Source organism: Heterocephalus glaber, unplaced genomic scaffold (genome assembly GCF_053883595.1).
Source record: "Heterocephalus glaber isolate CG9 unplaced genomic scaffold, H.glaber_assembly_v1.0 deba00001103, whole genome shotgun sequence".
Lineage (NCBI taxonomy): Eukaryota > Metazoa > Chordata > Mammalia > Rodentia > Bathyergidae > Heterocephalus > Heterocephalus glaber.
Window position 1 is genome coordinate 19,748 of NW_028258192.1, and position 23,756 is coordinate 43,503.

The 23,756-nt window shown below is 38.8% G+C and overlaps 1 pseudogene across 1 annotated transcript; it reads left to right on the plus strand.

Annotated features, from left to right (window-relative positions):
• The first annotated feature begins 666 nt into the window (after positions 1-666).
• LOC147828412 (anosmin-1-like) lies at positions 667-21,368 on the plus strand (annotated as a pseudogene). The gene is made up of 6 exons (XR_015450847.1): positions 667-1,343; positions 9,884-9,978; positions 12,443-12,614; positions 13,868-14,088; positions 15,200-15,341; positions 17,428-21,368. The product of XR_015450847.1 is annotated as an anosmin-1-like (transcript).
• The last annotated feature ends 2,388 nt before the right edge of the window (positions 21,369-23,756 follow it).

Genomic DNA, 23,756 nt, shown 5'->3' on the forward strand with positions numbered 1-23,756 from the left:
TTCCTTCTGTTTTCCCTTTTTTTCCTTCTCCCTTCCTTCCTTTCTCCCTCCCTCCTCCCTTGTTCCCTTCCCATTTGAACACTTTCTTCCCATTTCCCAACATCTCTTATACATTTTATTCCCTTATTCCTGTATTCCCACTTTCGGTTTCTCACCAGAGAAACAATGTGGTAAAATAAATAATAGGGAAAACAATGCTCATGCTTAAAGCAAACAGTAACAGACACATGCACACATTCTTATTTTTCCCCAAAGCGGCCTAGTTTCTTTCCAGAGTACCAGCTCACCTTGCAACAGCCGTACTCCTATGGTTCATTTCATCAGAAAGCCCTGGGCCTGTGTTTCAAAGGATCGACCCAGTGACTTGGTAGGTGTGCCTCATTCCACTGTGACCACATCTTCGATGGTTCCCTCTCTCTTTCAAAAGCTGCCCAGCTCTAGCTTGTCCAGCTCTGGCCCTTGGGACAATGTTCCTGACTGCTTATGGCAAAGGTCAATGAGCAACTAAATACATTCGCGGATTCCATGCCCCTTCTACGGTGCTGCTGCTATTGCCCGGCGTCTCATATGGTGCATATATTTCCGTACTTCACTTTGACACCTCTCCATGTGTCAGTGCACTAATGGTCACTAATCTGAACCATACACAGATTGCTTGTTGAGAGATGGGACTGAAGTTGATCTTATGCACTGGCTTGATGTGAGGTGAGCCTTTTTACTACTAATTTGACGAAGTTGAGCTGTATTTCTGTTTAGGACCTTGCACCATGTATTAACATAAGATACCCATATGATATTTATGTGAAGTTATCCATTGTTTCAGGAAAAATCAATTTAATATTATTTTACTTCCCCCATACCCATTAAAACTTTATCTATAATGAGAAATACTACGTATGCTTATTTCTTGAGCTAAATTCCCTGCCCTACATATGCTTATTTCTTAAAACATCTTTGAAATGTGGTGACCATTTGAAAGTCTGTGGATTCCACATAGTATAATTTTAGGTATTCCAACACATTTTGAAGTTGGGGAAGATTGTGAACTTGAGCATAAAAGAGTATGGTACTCCATTAATAATGAAAGAGGGCCTGAAGAAGAATGAATAACATGATGGCATGAAATACCCTGGTTTGAATATTAGATTGGATCATTACTTTCGATCTGTAAGTTAGAATGTTGTGCTTTTTCATAGAAGAACAGCTGGGGAAAACTAGAAAAGGGGTGGCCCCGATACAGCCCCCTTTCCAAAGAAGACGGCCCACTCGCCTGATAGAGATTGGAGCTCCGTTCTACCAGGACAACCAACTGCAAGTCAAAGTCTACTGGAAAAAGACTGAAGGTACCTGCATGGTTTTGTGTAAATGTTATTGGCTTTAAGTAGCTTGGAGATGTAAAGATGTAGACACTTTTTTAAAAAAGTAAATGTTGTAGTGTTCCATTCTAAAATATCCTAATTTCCTTACAAAGTTCTAGAGCAGGACACTATGCTTTCAAATGAAAGGTGCCTATTTGCTACTCTAAGAAGTGGTTTTTTGCAGTCATAAATTATCACAAATGCACAAATTAAAGTTTAAATGGACTGAAATTTGTAACTTTGGTAAGTATCATTTTCTTTTAGAAACGTCCTCATGATTAAAATATTCATTAGGTATTTTTTTTTAAGTAAGTATCAAGCCATGGTGTTGATATTAGGTCATAACAAAGTACCTAAACACTTTTTCTTTTTCTTCTTTCCCCTCTTCCCCATTTCCTTCCCCTTCTCTTCCCTTCCTTTTATAAAGAAATGCTTTTCTGTGTTGAAGTCTAAATGGGTTGAACTTGGTTCTGGAGCTCTATCTCACATTTTGTTATTAGCAGCTGTCAAGCCCTGAATTTTTTCATTTCAAGGAAATTGGCTTTTCATTGTTTCTTTCCCAGAGTGCTAATCTTATGTCTAAAACACTTGCAATATATTTTTGGTCTGTAATTTTTGTTCTGAACTATTTTTTATTTTTTTAAAAAACCCTATAATACCTAATTTGGTAAACTAAAAGCATCACTTAGCATATTAACACCATTTCCTGGAAATAGCATTTGGGAGTTTCCCTTCAAAAATTTCCTACGCATGTATTTTCCACTGAGTTTGTTTTGTTTTGTTACATCTTGTTTTGCTTTACGGTCCTGGAGGTTGAACCCAGAAATTTTGCACTGAGCTACATCCTTGGTCTTTTAAATCTTGAATCAGGGTCTCACTAAGTCCACTAAATTGCCCAGGCAGGGATCAAACTTGCAATCCTCCTGCCACAGCCTCCCAAAGTGCTGAGATTATAGGCCCGTGCTACAGTGCCTGACTCACCGAGTTACTTTTTATCTATATGTGTGTGCATGAATATGTGTGTGTAAAACATAAATGTACTTTTACCTATAGTGTTATATGAGCATTATATCATGCACTTTTCAAAAAATTTTCAAATTGCTAAATTGTACGTGTGTGTCCTAATACTATATTACCTGTCATCATTCCAGGACAGTGAGCTTCCTTATAAATCTTATTTTATAATTAATGTTACAGTGAACATTTATCTGTGGGAGGGATTCCATTTGATCATTTATGTTTAGTATAAATTCATATTTGTTTTCTTTATTCTTAGCATATTTAATTTGCATTGCTGAAATATTGCTTAAGCATTTATAGGGTATAACAATTTTATTTTTATTGCTTCTACCAATTTTATTTTATTTATTTTTTTCTTTTAGTACCAGGTATCAAACTCTGATCCTTGCACTTGCAAGGCAGGCAGAGGAACCACTGAGCTAAATCCCTGGCCCTCTACCAATTTTTTTTTTTTTGGGGGGGTACCGGGGATCGAACTCGGGACCTTGCACTTGCAAGTCAGGTGCCGGAACCACTGAGCTAAATCCCCCGCCCCAAATTTTAAAAAGAGAAACAGAATAGGGAATTTTTGACAGTTCAGTTTTTAAAATCTCCTCCTCTTTTTGGAGTTCTGTTTCCTTCCGGCATTGATAGTTAATGAGGACTACGGATGTGAGAGTGGTCCTTGTTCCAAAATTTTCTTTCGAGCTGCTGAATCCTATTCTACAACTAAAATGACATTGCCATTATGATGAATGTATTTCATCTGTGTCATAATTTAATTAAAGTAGAAATTTATTAAATGAAAATGCTGTGATTCCATATTCACATCAGAAATAATAATTTGTTTACACTTTCAGTTTCTCACATCAGAGAAACTATTCGGTATTTACACATGAGTGTCCTATTTATTTCACTTGAGAGGATGGCCTCAATATGCATCCATTTAGCTATAAAAGTCTCTAGTTTCTTGTTCTTTGTGGCTGAGTAGTATTCCATTTTATAAAAAAAAAAAAACCACATCTTCTTTATCCACCTTCCAGTTGATGGGCACTTGGGCTGTTTCCAAGCTTTCTGTATTACAAACTGGTATTATAAACATGGGTGCACATATATCACTGTGGTATGATTCTTTTAATTCTTTAGGGAAGATACCCAGCAGGGGAATAGCTGGGTCAAATGGGACCCCTAGCCCTAGTTCTTTGAGGTATCTCCATACTGATTTCCATAAGGATTAAAATGAATAATTGATAATTTTACATAGGAAGAAAAGGTCCAAAGGGGTAAGGGAAGTGGGAGGGGAAGGGGAAAGGAAAGAAGGGAAAGGAAAAATTATGAGAAAAGAAACTGGAAACAAAGTCTATGTAAATAGGGAAGGGTGGAGGGGTTGAAGTGCACCCAGGTAATGGGGAAAAAATAACCAAGATATGTCGTATACAGGCACAAGCACGCAATTATAAATGTAAATGTATTGTATACCTAAAATGTGGCAATATAAGAATTTAAGCAAAAATAATTATAATTTGTAATAAGTATTAAAATTATTTTAAAATTTATTATAAAAATATTACATTATAAAATGTATTTGAGCATTACATGTATCAATTTTAAGTTAAAGCTGTATAATAATATATTAGTATCAGCAGTGCTTAATGTATCTTATTAATAATAAAGGTTTAATTATGTGATAAAATATAATGAAAATGCAGGCATCTAATATCAAAAAGGTAAACATCCCAAGCCTACAAGACTAACTACCAGCTTCCTGACTTCTAAAACTAACTGAAGGTTTGTTTTGCCTGTATTTAAATTTTGTCAAAGTGGAATCACAGAGTTTGAATCCAGCTTCCTACACAGAGTTATCTTATAACAGAAAAGAATCTATTCTGAAATATGGATTCATTCCCTTACATTGCTGCCTGGATTCTCCCGTACACTGTGGACTACATCTTTTCATCTGTAGAGGGGGACTTCGCTTGCTTCCGGTGTGGGGCTACTGACTAGTGCTGCTAGGAACATGTTCTCCCACATGAACATGTTTTTCCAGAGTGGCGAGGAGGAAGGGGATCTCAAGCCCTAGCATGTGGTGCATTTTGTGAGGCACTACTAGTTGTCCAGAGTCATTAAACCAGTCTGCGTTCTCACCAGTAGGGTGTGAGCCCGAGGGCCAACATGTTCCAACTGCCACGTGGTGTTTCCCATCTTTTTAGTGTAGCTATTGTCCACATGTGTAGCGATAACTCCTTGTTTTAATTTGCACTTTTCTGATCTCCGAGCTGAACACCTTTCATAAGTTCCTGGCATTGGATTCTTCTTTATTGAACCTCTCCTTCAACTCTTTGGTCATCCTGTCTTGCAAAAATTCTTTACAAATTGAGTATTAATAGTATTCCCCCCCACAACCTGTCTTAATTTTTGACTTCCCTGATTTCCAATTAATGTGGCATCATTTATTTAAAAATGAGGATTCCCAAGCTTGGTAGTATCCCCTTCCCCCTAAATTAAGCAAACATGTACAAGTTAATTTGGGAACTTTTCGTAGAGTCATTGGTATGTTTTCCAAAACACTTCACTGTCTTACTCACTGTAGGTTTACAAATAGTTTTATAGTATTGTCTCCTAGTTTGTTTTTTTTTACTTCCTTTTCACATTATCTTGACAATTCTTGTGCCTTTGCGGTTTTATATAAATATTTGAATTCATCTTTCAATTTTCACAAAAACCTCCTGACGTCTTTATTGAGATTGCAGTTCATCTCTGTGTCAGTGCTTAGGGGATTCACATCCTAAAAGTACTGAATGTTACAACCCCAAATGTGATATATCACCTTATTCACATTTTAAAATTTTCTCAAAATTCTGTCTTACATTGTAAAGAGGCTATTCCAAGATGTGTTTATTTTAATCCTATTATAGTTGACATACCATTTCCTCAATTTCATTTTCTAATTTTTGTTACTGGTATATTATAAATGCATTTTATACTTAAATCTCAACTATGAGTCTAGCATTACTTTCTGACCTTGATAATTCCAACATTTTCTGCAATGAGTCCTTTGCATATTCTCTAAAAACTATCATGTACTTTTTAGTGAGAATTTTATATTTCCTTTTCCAGACCTTTGACATTTTACTTTCTTTCTCTGGCAAGACTTTGAATATAAAAATGACTATAGTGACAGTAATAGGTTTGATGGTTAATTGTAGAGTTTTTGAAGATAACCCTTGCCAGATTAGTAAAATTCTCTACTGTTCTGACCTGTGAAGTTTGATCCATGAACAGATATGGATCATCTAGTGAGATGATCAATGAATTGTTCTCCTTTATGCTATGAATGGGATGAGCTAAAGGGAAAAAATGTGATAGATTGTTTCCTATGTTTGTACTGAGGATAAATGAGATTACACATGCAGATTGCTTGAAACAGTGCCCGGAACAAAGCAGACACTCCAGGTGTTTAAGTGTGAAGGGGTTTATGGTCTCTTTTTGTAGGTAGGGCTGCAAATGTGGCCAACGGGCAGAAAGAAGGCAGGAGAGAGGTCCCGAGTTTCTCAGTCTTGCCCTGTAATATGTTCCCCATTCAAGACAAAACAGCGATGTTTTACAAAATGATTTCATTATCCACTTTTCAATATAAATGCTATAAAACAAAACAAAAAATGCTATAAAACTTGAGAATTCTGTTAAAATGGGGAAAAGAAAAGGGCTCCACTGTCACTGTACCATACCATCAAGCAGTAATTTGAGCAATATCCCTACAGAACTAACGGATGTATGACAGTTGTGGAACCATGCTTGTCTTTCAGACAAACATGATTTCTTTGTTTGCTATATTCTCCGTTCTTTGCTTTATGTGACTATTGGTCATGCTACTACTTGTTGATTGGATATACATACACAGAGATTACTTTAAATAATCCAAAGTTAGTAATAAATGTAGAAATATCAGAGGATTTCTCAAATATAGAAACCATAGGCAGAAAACTGTGTCAATATTTCCTAGCAGATAATCAGGGTACATGCTATTATCAAATTTACTTTCCATTGCATGAAATTATGGACTTGTGGTAAACAGGCTTGATGCAATAACAAGAAAATGACCTTGACTTTGGCTTTAAAGTTCAGTCTGAGTTGATTTGTGTCTGGCAATATGGACATGATTAGTTGGAATAGTGAATTCTCCAGAGCAAAACAAATATTGTCAACAGTGAGTTTCTATAGCAAGCATGATTTTAAAAAGGAGTATTTCATTTAGCTAATCTTGTCGGTAATTTTGCTATCTTATTGGCAGCAGTTCCTTTGGCTGTGTGATAATAGAAACACATTTCATTGTTTTGGTCCTTCTGGCTTTAGACTTTGCATTTTTACAACATAAATATGGGAAACTAGCTGAGACAATATACAATATAAATGATATATAAATAGCTTGTACTGTAGTGGTTTTTATTTGTATTATTTTTATGGTTGTCTATTTGTCTTTTATTTATTTTGTTTTAATATTTTCCATCCCTGGTGACTGAACACACAGATGTGGATATGGAAAGCCGGCTGCACATCCCATTAGGGAATGTTGGCTTGCATGATACTATTTTTAATATTCTAGCTGGAGATTGAGTCCTGCAGTCATAACCTAATGTACTAACTCTGACTTTTAATCATTGGCAAGATGAAGCCAAAGATAAAATATCTGTGTAACTGAATATCATAGAAGTAGATATCTATGAATGGATTCACTAAAGCTCAGGAATGGCAGAACCGTTCTGAAGCTTGAGAAGAAAAATTCTCCCTTAGAGCCTCCAGAATGGAATTTGGCCTCCTAACAGCTTGATTTTCACCCAGGAAGATCCAATTTGGTCCTCTCACCTCCAGAAGATAACACGGTGATGTTGCCCAAGCAATCACATTTGTGTGCATTTGTCCCAGTCGCCATAGAAAGCAAGTATGCAGCACTATGTGATTTAAAGCTTGTACGAAGATTAGTGTACTGGACTTCCTGGTATTCTTATTTTTAGACGAAGGGAAGGAGACTGAATGAGGTTCCAGGACTCATTTGTTCAAGTCCACGTTCCTGTATGGTTTTGCTTAAGCCCCCAAATTCTGCTTCCTGCACCCTGAATCCAAGGGGGGAAATTTAGGGGCAGATGGGAAGTTAGGAGGACCAGCTAATAATTAGGGGAGTAGCAGTGGCAGATGGAGGTAGAAATGTGTGAGCTGTCAGTAGGAAAGTAATTCTGAAAGCCACAGGAATAAGTGAAATGATTCATGGACGTGACAAGGAGAGAGGAACTCAGGGATGGTGACTTTTAGAGGAGAGGAAAGACAGGAAGCTAAAAAGGGTATCTCCTGCATCGTTCTTGGTGAATCCTCTAAGTAAAGCATAGTGACATTGTAAAACTTGCAGAGGATGCTGAGGATTCATGGGATCCTCACACGGAGCCAGCCTGGTTATATTATTGCAACTGGAAGTCCCCTGGCTATTCTTAATCAAAGAACATCAGTCATGTCTGGATCCTATCTTGGGACTTTGACATTTGTGATTACTCCCTGCAGCTAGAACCAAGCTCTCCCACGTCATAGCCGCAAGCCACCTAGAGCTGTTGCAAGGGAGTCAAATAAAATAGAATGAAGAATTTATTTCTGCAGTGCCACTGGTGACATTTCAAGGGCTTTGTAATCATAGATCACCAGTGGTAACCACAAGTAGTATGAGTCCGTCATCCTGGATGCCCAATCCTTACTCTAATATAAGGCACCCGTGGAAGACCGTAACCCTTGGTCAATACGCCCTGTCTGCCTACTGTCTGTTTCTATCTGTTCTCTTCTTACCGGACACACACCTTATGCATGTATTATCTGTCTAGTTCCACTGATTAGTAGGATTCAAGGCAGCAGCTGCTTCAGTGGTCCTGTTTCACTGCTGTTGAAGGGGAGACTGTGACTCTACTCCCGGAGTGACTTCAACCTTGTGTGTAATGCATAATTCTTTTCTGAAAAAGTCTGGATTTCTGCTGCATAAAAATTAAGACCCCCCCCCCCAGTTAGCAATTTCCCTTTTAACTAAACATCGTGGGCGCCTACTTTATATCTGTTTACTTTCACAGATTTAAAGCTCTTCTTTTCTGGTTCCAAATTGCTCAGAGCAAGTTCTCGCTAGATCAACCCAGTTTCATCAAAGAGTTTTTCCCTCTCTGAAAAACCCCCATCAAACACTTGGCATGAACATTTGGGACAAAATGTCAATCACCGGCAAAGCAGTGCTATTTTACACCCTGGACACACTGGTGTGATTAATAAACCCAAGGCTGTCAGAGTGTCTTTTCCCACACTCAATGAGTTGCTTGTCCATCATTTTCTCTTCTCTTCTTTCACACTTTATCTGGAAAATATGCTGCCCTGCCCAGCAATGAAATTATGCAAAGGTTCAACATTCCTCCCCATGATGTTGGAACACAGAGTCATATTTCAGCAGGGCTGAGAGTTTGGGAGATAGGATCAATAGTCCATGCATGGAAAGCCAAGCGTCCTGGCTCTTCTAATAACACATCTTTTTTAAGGGGCCGGGGATTTAGCTCAGTGGTTTAGCCGCCTGCTGCGCAAGCACAAGGATCAGAGTTCAATCCCTGGTACCAAAAAAACAAAAAACAAAACAAAAACCAAGACATCTTTTTTACAGTACCACTTACGGTTGAAGTAAATATTCATAGCTAATTTTTCAGGTTTGAAGAAAATATTTTTGCTCTCGTGTGAGCCTAATGGCTTATCTTTATCAAACAATATAAAATTGATGCATGTCTAAAGATTCTCCCTTAAAACAGGAAATAAAAGAAGTTCTCCTATGACCTCTTGGGTAGGGTTTTTGCTAGGTTAGTCCCAATAGTCGCAACATATTTGGAATCATTTCATTATTAATTTACTATTTATCTTTCTTTTCTGCTTAGTGCTTACATTTCAACACCTGGTTTCCTCTGGCAGTGTCTTACTTTTTCCCACTTACTCTGGTGTTTTTAACTAATCAGAATTATACCAAAGCTTTGTGGTTTTTTGGGCTCATTTATGCATTTTTAAAAATTTCCTATAGACTTTTATGTTCTTTCTTCCTCTTCTCTCAGTTTTAAGAACATCACATTATATGACATTGTGGTTCAGATGTTCAATGTCCCTCAATGGCCTGTGTATGATGGCTTGGTCACCAGCCTGATCCTATTGGGAGATGGTGGAACCATTAAGAGGTAGAGTCTAGCAGGAGGAAGTTAGGTCTTTGAGGGCATGAGCAAAACTTCCCTCTCTTTGTCTTCCCAACCATCAGGAAATTGTTTTGCTGCACCACAAACTACCTCCATGATTGGCTGCTTCCCCAGAGGACTCAAAAAAAAAAAAAAAAAAAAAACAGTGTGTCCACCCACTCGTGTACTGGAGCTTTTTGTCATTGTAAGCTGATGGTTTCAGGTCTTTATTCAGAAAGCTAAGTAACACTGTTGGAATGTAACTTCCAGGCTGTTTTGTGTTTGTGTGTTTTGATGTTACAGATCCCAGTGTCAACTGATATCACGTGCAGTGGCTTCCGGAAGTCTGTGCTCACAACAGGACAGCTGGAGCGGAGACATCCTTGGGCATGACCCACGTAAGGAGATGATTGTACCCACCAACTCTGAGGAGCTTCTAGGTGCATTGGATCTGTGCACTCTTTGGACAGAAGAATGTGCAATGGGGAGATGTCATGTGCATAACTCACTCTCACAAGCAAACTGTTAAAGAATGACCTGATGAAAGCTGGGAGGAAAATGGGCATGACACTCACTCATGTTTTTCTTTCAATTTTTAGTTTTACTAGTACATTTTGCAGCCAACATGGGGGGTATGTTCTAAGACTCAGACACTGAAGGCACAGTGCCTATGGAACTGATAGATCAGTTAGAAAATACTCAGAAATTTCTGTGTGCTTTATCTTAACCAGAACAACCCTAAAATTTATTTCTGAGTTTAGACCTGGCACTGTGACCTAATAGTATCATTTTACCCATACATTTCTATGATGCTGCTCTTCAATACATGTCTCTGCCATTTCCCCCCTTGCCATCAACACATGCTTAATGAAAGATACTAATTATCCCAGACAACGGACTCATCTTTTGTCTTTCAACTTTAAGAGAACATTAAGCTCTTTGGGATAGCAACTTTATCACAACCACATCAAACATTATTTCAAATATTTTGGGGTTAACACATGAGTTAGCGATTAGAGTCAAACCAACCAAAGTGTTTAAGAAAGCATTTTATTGTACAAAGTGTGGACAGCAGTTTATGTATAATCTATTAGGACAGTTTAAGAAATCAAACAACACAGCCCAAAAGGTTACAGTATTTTCATTTGTGAAATGTCACAAGACCACTTTTCTTTTCAACACTCTCTAAACAATTCAATATTTCTAGAATCATACCTGATCCCGTAACATTAAGATAATGTGCTAAAACAGGTAGCTAGATTTTCAGAATTTTGCAGCTTTTTAAAAATAAATTTGACCCATCTCAACCCATGTGTATTAGTGTTTTTCCTTTAATTTTTTCCCAAAACTTATGACCATCTAAGACATTCTAGGAAACTAAAACGACTTGAGAAGTACAGAAACAAACAAACAGTACCTTGGGACCCTACAGAATCCTACTGAATTTCTTGCAGCCACCACATCCTAAGCTTCTCATTTTTAGGAACGCTGACCAGGATAACTATTCACCAAGCCTATGTAATGAATCTGGTAGAAATAAGAATCAAAATCCAACAAAAACATGTCACTAAAGGCTTGGAACTCATCCCTTTTCATTATAAGATGACTTTCAAAGATAGTAATTTGCTTTCATGCTTCAACAGAGCCTCCAGTACTTTGCCTACCATTGCCTTCTTTGCCACAGGAGGACAAGTTTGAAATGCCTATGAGGCAGAATCCTTACTGGCTCACTCTGGGTCACAATATACTTCTATAAATCATGCAGATTCCTTCTTAGAGAAAAGCAATGCAGGGTCCCAAGGAGACACAGCAGGCTGGGGTTGTCTGCATCGAGTTGCTTCCTTGTTGTGTTTTAGTGCTAATTGTACAGAATGGAGTCCACCTCATTGATTTCTAGATCAAAGGCCAGCATCCTAGGCAATCACATCTCATCCTCTTTGTATGTTTCATGCCATGAACTTGCAAGAATCCTATCACCCAGGAAAGTTTTGAGCTTCACTTTTTATTTTAATTTTTTTTTTTTTTTGTACTGGGGATCGAACTCAGGTCCTTGTGCTTGCAAGGCAAGTGACAGAACCACTAAGCTAAATCCCCAGCCCCTTTATTTTAATTTTTGCTTCATGTTTTGCCCTCACCCTCTGAACTGTCTGGTAGGAAACCTGATGCTTTCCTTAAAGGATACCAGACAAGGATATTCCATCTCTACCTTTTATATACACCTTAAACGGAAAATAGAATGCAAAAGCCTAACTTAACAGCCAGATATAAAAGAATCATAGCTGCAAACTTGCTCTAACAGTGAATGCCATCAATCATTACTGGAGCGTAGCTTCCATACTCTTTAAGGTTCTGACTCCTGGGCAGATTAGCCTGTTTCTTGTATTTATATTTAAATCATGACATTATGACAGGAAGCAGTAATAGAACTTCAGAAAGAGGAAAAAGTACATTGCTAAAGGATATCATTTCAACAGAAAAAGTGAACATAATATAAGCCTGAGTTTGTTGTTTTAACAAAAAAAGACAATTGCATTTCTAATCATGGGTTTAGACCACCACTCACAGGCCTGCCAACCCCAAAATGCTTGCTGCCAATGTTGGAAGTTGTGTGGTTTGATACAGAACCATGATAGTATGGCGGAATTCTGGAGGATGCATCCCACGGCCACGGGAAGGTTTCACAGTTGTAATTAATCAAAGAAAAACAGGATGCTCTTTGTCATTTTTATGAAAACCATATTACCTGTGCCATATATATAGAAAAAGATCCTGGCTGTGGTGTGATTTCAATTCCCACTCAATGTTTTATCCCTAATGAGATTTAGTATTTATTGCTGGCATATTCTTTTTCTCTTGCTCTAGGAAAATTATATAATTCCTCAAGACCTGTCATTCTCCTACAAATATAAGGTGACTGTCCAATCAATAGGGCCAAAGGGTCTCTCCAAGGCAGAAGCCACTTTCTTTACTACGCCACCATGCTCCACTTTGAAGGGGAAAAGCCACAAGCACATCAGTTGTCCTGGGGAGACAGGTATGTTCCGACCTATAAAACCTCCACCTCCAGGTCTAGGATATCGACAGTACTTTGAGGCACATTTCCGAGCTGTATTTCACAAGACTCTGAAGCCCCAAAGCACAGCTCTTTCTCAGTTCTACTCTATGAAGTATAATCAAAACACACGGCTAATGTTTAATTTTAAAATCTAATACAGTGAGACAGTGCCATCAGTCTCCCTCCAAATCCCTCCTTCATCTTTGAACACTTTTACCCCATCATTCTTGCCACTTTCTGAAGCAGTTCTGAAGTCCTCCTCTGTGTCTTTATGAGATGTGATCAAAACAACAGTGACTGCTGCTGCTGAGCACCATGCAACTGAAAGGCAGGCTCATAAAAACATCCACATCCACCTCATTTCCTGGATTTGGCTCCTTGTGACTGCCGGCTCTTCCACAAAGTCAAAATGACCATGGAAGGTCAACATTTTGAATCCATGCAGGGCATCGAGGCACCCAGGACAGCACATTTAAGACCCTCATGAAAGAAGACTCCAGAACTGTTTCAGAAAATGGCAAGAATGATGGGACAAGTGTATTCAAAGTGAGAGGGAAGATGTTCAGGGGGATTAGTGGCTCAGTGTCTTTTGCTATAATAATTTTTTTTAAGAAAATGTGAACATTCACTATATCTTTTGGTTGCATCTCACAATGGCTCAATTTGTAGGGAAACAGATTAGGAATGTGTGTATTATTTTATAATCTTAACAGCACTGGAATGATTCCTTCTCTGACAATATTAACCCATTAGAAATGAGGCCAGATAGTTCCGTACACATTGCACTTGATGTACTTCAAAGTCAACCATTTCATTCATATCCACCCAGCGCCATCTCCTTGCCAGAGCTTCTATCAACCATGGCAGCCAACTCTCTAGGGCTTTGTATGTGGAGCCCCCAAGATCCCTCCATCTGCACTTCTGAGAGCTTCGAGATCCCCCCCTTCTCACCATAGTCATTGCTGTTGCTAAGAAACGGCTTAGTCTTGCTGGAGATTAATGTCTCGCCCTCTTCTAGTCCCAAAGCAGAGTTCTAAAAAATAATTTATAAAGGATCAGTGCTTAGTGAAAAGTGTGCTTAGCATACGTGAACAGGGCAATAGCCTACTGCCGTGCCTAAAATGAGGTCAGATTACCCTCCCTTAAATGGCATCCACAAGTTTCCGTAATGAATGGGCGGACACTCTCTCCAGTAACCTAACCCTGCTGTCTTTTTTTCTATATCACCACAGGTCACATTTTCTCCAAAATGCTTGCCAACCCAGAGAACCTTTCTGCTTCCCTCATTGTCCAAGACGTGAACATCACTGGACACTCTTCTTGGAAGATAAGCAAGCCCAATCTCTATCAGCCCATGACTGAGTTCCAGGTGACTTGGGCTGAGGTCACGACAGAGAGCAGACAGAACAGTTTGCCCAACAGCATCATCTCCCAGTCCCAAATCCTGCCATTGGTAGGTGGAACTTCCTTCCTCCTGCCCTGTCCTGGGGACCCATGGCTTGCTTTCAGGGGCCATTGGCCATTGGCCATTTCAGAAGCTCTCTCAGTCTCCATGTGTGCTGTGTGGGTTGAGACTCATTTCTCCATTTTCTTTTTTTCTGAGTGGATCATTTTGTAAGCCTTGACACATTGCAAGTATTATTGTGACTGTAAAGACTGTCATCCACTTGCATTTTGATTAGTAAGGGCCACTTCCACAGACCTCATGTCGCCCTTGTGTGCAAGAGATTTTGCCTTTTTCTTCTGTCTTTGTTAAGCCTGTGTCCTTCTGGTCCAAGTGGCTATGCCCTGTTTGAAGTGCTAAATTGGGGGAAAATAGCTCAAAGGATCTTTCTGTCTTTATTTCTCCTTCAAATTTGGCTACAGCCCACATGAGTTGGCCAGTCTTCTAAGCCACTTAATTCCTTGGTTTGAAAAAAAATCATCTGTGGCTTTTACCCACTCTGAAAACCTTCTTAGAATATCCACCTCTTGCTCAAAAACCCAAAAAGAAGAACAAGAAGAAAAAACCTTTTAAATTTTGGAAGGAAGTATTCCATGTAATGAGAAACTAGTTATTTTATGAATGTACAAGGTTTTATTGAGTTTTAAGAAGAATGTGTTGGCATAAAAATAAACATTTTCAGTTACGGCTATTGATAGATAGGTTGGGTTTTAAGGAAAACAGTTGGCTCATTCACTGAAATTTGGATGATCAAGAATTCACATTACAAGATGTGGAGCTGAGAAGGGTAAGCCATGGGAAAATCTCATGTTAAGGCATAAAAATAAGTAAATAAAAGATGAAATCCCAGGAGTGAGCACTGAGAACCGCCTCCTTGGCCCATTTTAACACTGCCAAGCACTGCAGGCTGCCAAGCTTTGAGCTAGGTGCTAAGAAGCCATGTGTCAGGCAGAGCCAGGAAATCTGCAGAAATTATGCTACAAATTCAGCTGTTGTTTTCAAAAGCAACCGAGCATATGATGCTCTTCATTGAGTGAAGAAGCTGCCACGGACCACATGCTCATCGTGTGTTGTCCCTACAAAGTCCTTAAAGAGTGTCCCATCTCCTGTCACTCCTCAGGATCACCACATGCTCACCGTGCCCAACCTGAGGCCGTCCATCCTGTATCGCCTCAAAGTCCAAGTGCTGAGCACAGGCAGGGAGGGCCCAGCCACCATCAGGACCTTCCGCACCCCCGAGCTCCCGCCCTCTGCAGTGCACAGTGAGTAGCACGTTCGGGGAATTAAGGGGCCCAGGCAGTCCTAGTTAATGGGGAGAGAAGTCTTGGTGATAAATAAAAACATATAGACAAATTATTGCAGCTTTCTTGGAGGAGGCAATTCTCCTTTGCTGAAGGTCTCCATTCATGTCTGCTTACTGGTAAATGGACCCTCAACTTACTAAGTTCATTCCCGAGGGCTGGTTGTAATTCAGGTTGGTCAGGTGCCTCTACACAGCCTTCAGGGTCTCTCTCCTGCATAATTTAGGCCACACTTTCTTCCAGGCAGAGCTCAGGGTCCTTAGAGAGACCCTGGCCCAGGATTTGTCAATGAAGCCCACACAGGAGAGGATGCTGTCATGTTCCTTCCAGAGCTCTTTAAGGGTTCAGTCTGTGTCTGAGCCCATCTGGAAGCACAAGCAGCTGGAATGTGGGTCATAACTCAAGACTTTGGCTGTAAGTTAAAACTAAAATTCTAGTCATAACCCAAGTTGTTTATGTGTCAGGCCGGTCATAACTTGAGAGTCCACTGTATTTTGTAACTACCTTTCTCAAAAGTTGTATGGTTGCTGTTTGCTCCTTTTTGTTCCTTCCCTTCCTTCTTTCTCCCTTCCTTCCCTCCTTCCTTTCCTCTTTTTCTCTTCCCTCCCTCCCTCCCTTTCTCCCTCCCTTCCTTCCTCTCTACCTCTCCCCTTCCCCTTCCCTCCCTCCCTCCCTTCCTTCCTTCTTTCCTTCCTTTCTTTCTCCCTTCCCATACCCTGTCATTCCTTCCTCCCTCCTTTCTCTTTCCTGTTTCCTTCGCTTCTCTTCCTTTTTCTTCCTTACATTTATTTCTTCATAGTAGATGTTTTCCCTTATCTTTTAGGTCCATAAATATGGAAAAAAGATCCAGCACCTCATATCAGTTTGAATTTTTTAATTAAAAACTTTTAAGTATGACAATATCTGAAATGATAAACAATAGTGCTTATTTTCTTATTACATAGATATTATTGTTATATATGATGTGAATTTTCCTGTAATATACCCAAATCCATCTACTTGATTTAAATCAAGGAAAAGTAAATCAAGTAAAATTGAAGAAAAAATATGTTCATCTACTCTTTTAAAGCAAGTAGCTTCTTGTTGATTTTTATCTTACTCATTTTAATAATTTTTGTCAGCCTAAATTTAAATGGCAGTGTCTAAAGATTTGTGTATTGGTGAGAAAATTGAGAATTAGTCTGTTTTAACTCTGATTTTTTTCAAAATAATGAGTCAAACTTACCTCTATAACTTGGTCTGATTATAATATGTAGAAAAACAAAAGCTATCACAATGGGAGAATTTGGTGGTCCCTTATGTTTGTAACGGTTTGTATTAGTCAGCTTTCCCATCTCTGAGACAAAATACCCAACACTCACAACATAATGGAGGAGAGGTTTAATCTGGCTCAGAGTTTCAGAAGATTTAGTCCATGGTCAGCTGTCTCCAAGGCAGAAACATCATGGTGGAAGGGCGAGCAGGGAAGGAAGAGAAAAGATGCTTAGGTCATGGTGGCCAGGAAGCAAAGGCCAACAGTGCCAGGCACAGAGGGGAAGGGACCAGATATAGTACCCAAGGTCTCACCTCCATGACCGATGGAAAAGGTGCTGCACTAGTTCCCCAGACAGCTCCCAAGCCAGTCAAGCTGATACAGTCAAGATTCAGTACCCCAAGATTGGAGGAAATGCTTCTCTGATATTCCTCCATCGACATTCTGTTTATTAAAGTTGTTAATTGTAAAAAACTTTTTTAAGAAAAGAAAAAGATCACAGTTTGCTTAAAGAATGATGAGCTTACAAATGGAGCTTATGTTCTCTCTCTGGTTTGAGGGAAGGAGCAAAGAAAAGGGAAGAGATGAACTGGGAGAGGACAGGGTCAGAGAGAAGAGAAGGAGAGAGAGAATGAGTGAATATGTGTTTGCATATTCAAATGCAGTACAGGAAAGATCACAGCCTGCTCTAGGAGGGAACATTTGACCAGGTCTAATGCCATCTCTACAAATTAATGGGTTCCCACTCTGTTCGGTGCGTAAAGTGTAGGGCTGATGGCTCTTGTCACTTCTTAGGACCCCATCTGAAACATCATCATGCACATCATTACAAACCATCTCCAGAAAGATACTAAGCCGCTCCCAGCCTGTCTCCACGTTGCCCGGATGTATATGCTTGCTGAACTTCATCCTCTAGACAGTATCCCTCTAGAACAGTAGGGACTCCTCAGAGACTGCACAGTAAGTACTTCTGCCAATCACAGGCCACCTGGAAACAGTTGATTCGTCATTAGTGAGTGCAGACAGACACCAGTTCCCCAGCCAAGAGGAGAAAACTGAAGAAGACATCTACAGAACTTGGAATTTCATTTCTGTCTGTGGTCTCACTAATCTCTTTTGGATTTCTGCAGAACTGAGATGTCCTTGAATTTAGAGCAGCAAGATCTCACAAATAGAGTAGTGTAACAAATACACAGTTTATACACATACTAAGTATACATTTAATCAATAAAATGCATTTTTTTATTAAATTATTGTTTTGATTTGCAAAGTCAACTAAGATTATATGGCCTTTGGGTACTATTTCTTTACTCTTTCATGAAGTCTTTTTAACTGAAAATTTATAACCTGAATTATACCCATGAAGTTTAATCTAAAAAATTCCTTACATAAGCACCCTCAGGTTCTTTTTAGATAAAGGAAAATGAAAGCTCAATCTGTCATTTATTATCTCCAAGACATCCAAAACTGGCAATGCGTAAACTAGATTATGGAGAAATGGAAATTCGGCTCTGGGAAGACCTTTAAATGTTTCATCCAATCTGAGAGATTTTCCTAATCTGTGACCTTATTTGTATTCTTTCTCAGTGCAGAAAACAGCTTTTGGTGTGTTTTGTTTGCCATCTGAAAATTCACAAAGCTGCCTGCTTCAGGTGAAAGCATTACAACAATTGGGCATTTTCAAATCTTTACAAAGATGTGCTTTTTCTTGATCTAAGGAAGCTATTTGCATGCTATAATATTCTCAATAATATAAAAACAAAAGGACTTCTATTGAGATAAAAAGGATGATTATCTTCCTTTAGTTCAAACTTTATTGTTTGGAAAATTCCTGTACTCCAACCTACCCCAGTAGCATGAGCTCCAGTCAACACGTGTTATCAGCATATGGTACTGAATTGTGTTGTGGGACAACCTAAACACAGAAATGTTTAGTTTCATCTATTTTTTTTTCTTGAGAAACTGCATATATATGTGGTTTTAAACATGCATAGATTTGTATCTGTGCACTTATTATTGTGTGTGTATATATATGTATGCACAAATATATATGCACATCCTTATATACACACACAGACCCTTCCATATGGTACAAATCCCTAAAGAAATTGTTTTTGCGCTTTGCTGGTGCTGGATAGAGATGTTGTTTTTCCAAAGTTGATAAGGATAATATATTTTCCCCATCAATGTGGATTCCATGAGAAAGGAGCAATTTATCAAAATTAATCTCCATAAAAGAAAGGCTTCCTCATTTCATTATCTATGCAAGTACAAGAAAGAGAAAACAAGTAAGGTTGTTTTAGCTTTTGATGATAGGACGGACTTACTCCTTATCGTTTCACTGTCTTTTGGATGCTGATGGATGCCTGGCCTTGATTTGCTGAACTCTCACTGCAGTGTTCAAGGAAAGATAGGTGGAAAATAAGTAAGATGGGGAGAAGCCCCTTCTGTTATTACATTGATGCAGATATTTAGGAGACACAGTCTAGAAACATGGATGCTAATAATAGATATGGAAAACTCTTTCCTGTGTGTTAAAGTATTTTAAAAGTGGAGAATGGTGGGATGTTTTGCAGCTTTGTACAAGCCACATCCAGTGGGAATTCAGAGTAGTGTGGAAGTCCATGTTAACATTCTGAATAGCTTTCTGCAGCCGTCACTGGATGGACTGAGCACAGCATTTCCTCAAATCACCTGCTTCCAAGTATCTGAGCGGAGAACACAGCCTTCACTGAAAACCCCCAGGTGCAGGCACACATCATAGAGATCTGAAACTATGATTATTCTAGTGCTGTCACCAGCACTTGAATTGCAAGCTTTTAAAATCAAAAATTACAACTTCTCATGACTGGCTATGTGTTTCATCTTTCACTTTCTTTATAAACAAATCTCAAACATTTATGCCAGCTGGGCTTTGTCCTATTGTATAGTTCAAAATGCAGGAGTATACACAGAGATGCAAAATATTATTAAATTATTATATAAATTTAACTATAAAATGTATAGGGTTTTTTGTCCAGGTAAATAACATTAAGCAAATATATTTTTAGTTCAGATATGGATCTGAAGCTTATATCACCCTCAAAAAAAATTTAAAACAGCCTTTATGAGCATCTAATTTGGATATAATATTGAAAAAACAATTAGTGTTCTTAGATGAAAACTATTAATGAGGTGATAAAAGACACATGTTTCTGTCTTGAATTTTAATAATCTCTAATAATAATCAAATGATTAACATGTAATTATAATTTTTCAAAATTTAAACATATGAGTACTGTTTTTCATAAGGCAGTTTCAGTTCTTCATTCTCTAATATATTGTATTAAAATAGATGCATTTTTCTCACAAAAATATATGCAGAGTTTGCATTGACTCAAACATTGAGCTGGTCAAAAATATTGTTGTCAAAGACAGATGGTTAAGTTGATATAAACTACAGTTGTATGCATTATTCTCACTCACACCAAAAACCCCTTAATAATAAATTTTTCTGTGCTTCTGTCTTTTGGGAAATGGAACTCTATGGAATGACTTTCCCAAATCAAGATGTTGCCATTCAATCATTCATTGATAAATAGGCTAGATCACAGACAGAAAGCTTATGGTGGGTGACTGCTTAAGCAATGCTTAGAGATTCCAAATTCTAGAAACCCAAGAGAATAGATAACTGGCTGCAGAGAACAAGATGTATCAACTTCAGCACTATTAAATTGAGGGCTGGCTAGGTCTTTATTGCAGGGGTCTGGACATTGTGGGATATTCATCAGCATCCTGCTTCTGCATGCTCACTTCCCCTTTCCCAAATTGTGGCGACCAAAAAATAATGTTCCTAGGATTTCTCCCTGCCCCTAGGAAATGGGCACCTCCCGCTAAAAACCAGTGCAGTAGAGTGGTGTTCACGGAACAAAGGGAAATTGCCCTTTGAGAAGGAACCAGCCCCGGAAAAATCCCAGCCCAGACCTTAACACATTTGACTTCAAAGACCTTCCTTGAATCTTCTGTGTCCACTTGTTAGAAGACTGAATTTCAACTTGTCTCTGATTCATGCGAGCAGAAGTATTAATCCACCTTAGTTACAAGTAAATGTCATTTGTGAAGTCAACTTATTTATTTAATGCTCTTTCTTACACTGTGACCATGGGTTCCTTGAGTTTCACACATTTGGGTGATTACAAACAGCTCTAAATCTTTTCCAGTAAACATTCACACTATAGCCAGAACTCAATGGCTAGGTGTCTGCATGTACTTCAGAGCTAATTTTAAGATAGAAACAAATCCATGAAGTTGTTGCGTCTTAGCTATGGTGTTGCATGGCCATACAGTTTTATGTGAGGTGTGGACTCCCCTAACTGTCTTACCACCACTGAATATTTAGCAAGTTCTATGATTTACAGAGTGATTAACAGAGGTCTATATAAAGCTATTATTTTTCCTTTTACTTAAATATATTGTAGTGTGCAGATAGGAGAACTGATACTTTCTCATCCAAGTGGTCTGTAGAAATCATGTCCCTTATTGTGCTCATTTAAAGTCAATATTTATTTATGTATGTAATAAAAAGTCTGATTTCTGTGTATGTCTGTCATGTTATCTAGAGATGTAATCCTGTAAAAAAAATTTTGTGAACAAAAAAACTCAGAAAAGTATTGTAAATAGCCTGATATTCTGTGGCTCATTATTTTCATGTTAGAGTTTGTACATACTGATTCATTAATAAAGGATCTTTAAACCTGTCCAACAAGTCAGCTCCTTTATTTCTTAAAGAAGTGCTATTTTTTCAATTAAGAAAAATTGACAGTTTCTTATGTGGCTAGGAAGATTCAAAACACCCATCTCTCTCTGAGGGTATGAATGGAATTTGATGCCTGGTCAATGTGAAGAAGACAGCTCTTCATTTTAATGGGAATATTTTGGAGTCCAACTGCCAACACTTCAGAGTTATTTCACCATATTCACAATTGTAACTCCCACTAGTTTGGGTGGCATTTTTTAAAGCAATGACCTGCAATCTTCAGTTGCTTTTTCCTGCCTCAGTGTTCCATAATGCAATGTTGGTGAGCACCCACTTGCATGTCTGTTTTTCATTGCCATATCCCATGATGAAAGGCGTCAGTCTCCAATATCTACGAAGAGCATTGGGGGTTCTAAATTCCTACTTTGACATGCAGTATTTGCTGAAGGATGAAGTATTTTTTTTATGAATCATAAAATAAACTGATGTTATCCCAGGGAATCAGGGACTTTTTTTCTTCTATGAAGTCAGTAATGTATATAGTTGTCCATTTACCCAGCAGACATTTCCTCAGTGCTCACTGTCCTTGTAGTCTGCTTGAGCAGAGGGGCACTGATATAGAAACAAGAGCTCTCTGCCTCCGTGATTCTTTATGCTAGTACAAAATAACAGTAAGAAATAAGGATAAATGTGAGAAAGCAGGTGATTATAAGGGCTGTGCTCAGAAGAAAATGTGGCACTGTGCTACATGAAGCTCCTGTAAGGTGAGAGAGTCAGTCAATACTGCACCCAGGGGTGACAGCTCACCTGAACCCTGAACCCCTGAGCTTCAGGCACAGTGAGGAGGGTACGGTGAGAGGGCATCCACACAGATGAGTCCAGCAAGTAGGAGGTCAGACAAGGACTCGGGAGGAATCTGGAGTGACACGTTTGTGCAGCATTCTAAATGATGTGTAGGAATCTGTGGAAGACAAATTCAGGAGCAGAAGATCAAGTAGAAGATGGTGGTCTTAATTCAGGTAACAACTAAAAGATTAACCCTCAGTGGTCATGTAGAGAGAGAACCAATGGATTGAGGTTGTGTTGGAAGTTGAATTGTCAAAATGTATCAATGTGGGGGGAAGCCAAAGGCAGCAAGAAAACTGCCATTTAGAGTTGAGGCTGGGCTACCATTTTCTGGAGCGATTTATCACTGTTTCATATTATAATCTCTTCCTAAAAGTTATGATTTTTTTCCTACCAAAAATGACTTAAAAGTCTGTGTCCTGATCTTGCCTAACAAAATTATTACATTACACCTGGAGATATTATTCTGACCATGGTTTAATAATTTTCAAACAGTGGAGAGAAATTCTTTAACAATAAGAAATACTACCTAAGGGCTGGGTATGGTGGCACATACCTGCATTTCCAGCACTTAGGAGGTTAAGTCAGGATTATGAATGAGAGGTCAGTTTGGGCTACACAGTGAGTTCAAGGCCAGCCTGGACTACATAGCAATACCTTATCTCAGAAAACTAAATGCAAAACAGAAAGAAAAAGAAAGAAGAAAGAGGAAAGAAGAAAAGAAGGAAGGAAGGAAGGAAGGAAGACCATCTAAGAATATAGACATGGAATGCCATATCCTGTAGGACTGTATTTATGTAAAATATGCAGAAAAGATAAATCCATAGAGACAAAGTAGATTGGTAGTTGTTAGGCAGTAAGGAGGAGTGAATGAGAAGGGCCTACTTCATAGCTGTGGGATTTTCTTTTGGGGTTGATAAAAATGCTTTCAAGCTAGATGGTGGCACCGTTTTCATAACATTACAAATATCCTAAATGCCACTGAACTTTGCATGTTGAAATGGTTCATTTTATGTTGTGCAACTCTTACCTCAATACAAAGAAAGTGTTAATATGACCACCCAATTTCCAAATGCTAACTCAGGTGTCTGTTCTAGTGGGTTTTAATCTAAGTACCATTTAGCGATCCTTGCCCAAGGTTAGAGGTTCCTAATTGCAACGTCAATGGTCTCTGGTTTTCAAGTGAAAAGCAAAACCATTGCCATAGGCACATAATTTTACTGGTCCCTATCTTGATGGAAAGTGGTAGAGAATGAAGATTTTATTGTTGACTCCTCCCAAGGATGATAGATCATGTCCCACATGAAGCCATGTGTGAAAGTGGCTGCTGTGTTTCCTCACCAGGCCTGCTGAACCCCTGTCCACTGTCTGAGCCACAAACAGCTGTGATTCTTTCAGGAGGGCCGGGGCTCTGGACAACTCACTGGGTTGGGTGTTTTCACAAAGAAAAAAAACAATTTCTTCCATGTTCTTTTACTACTGGAGCTCCACTGCAGGGTCAAGAGATTTTTAGGTGGGTAGAATTGCCATGGTAGGGACCCAA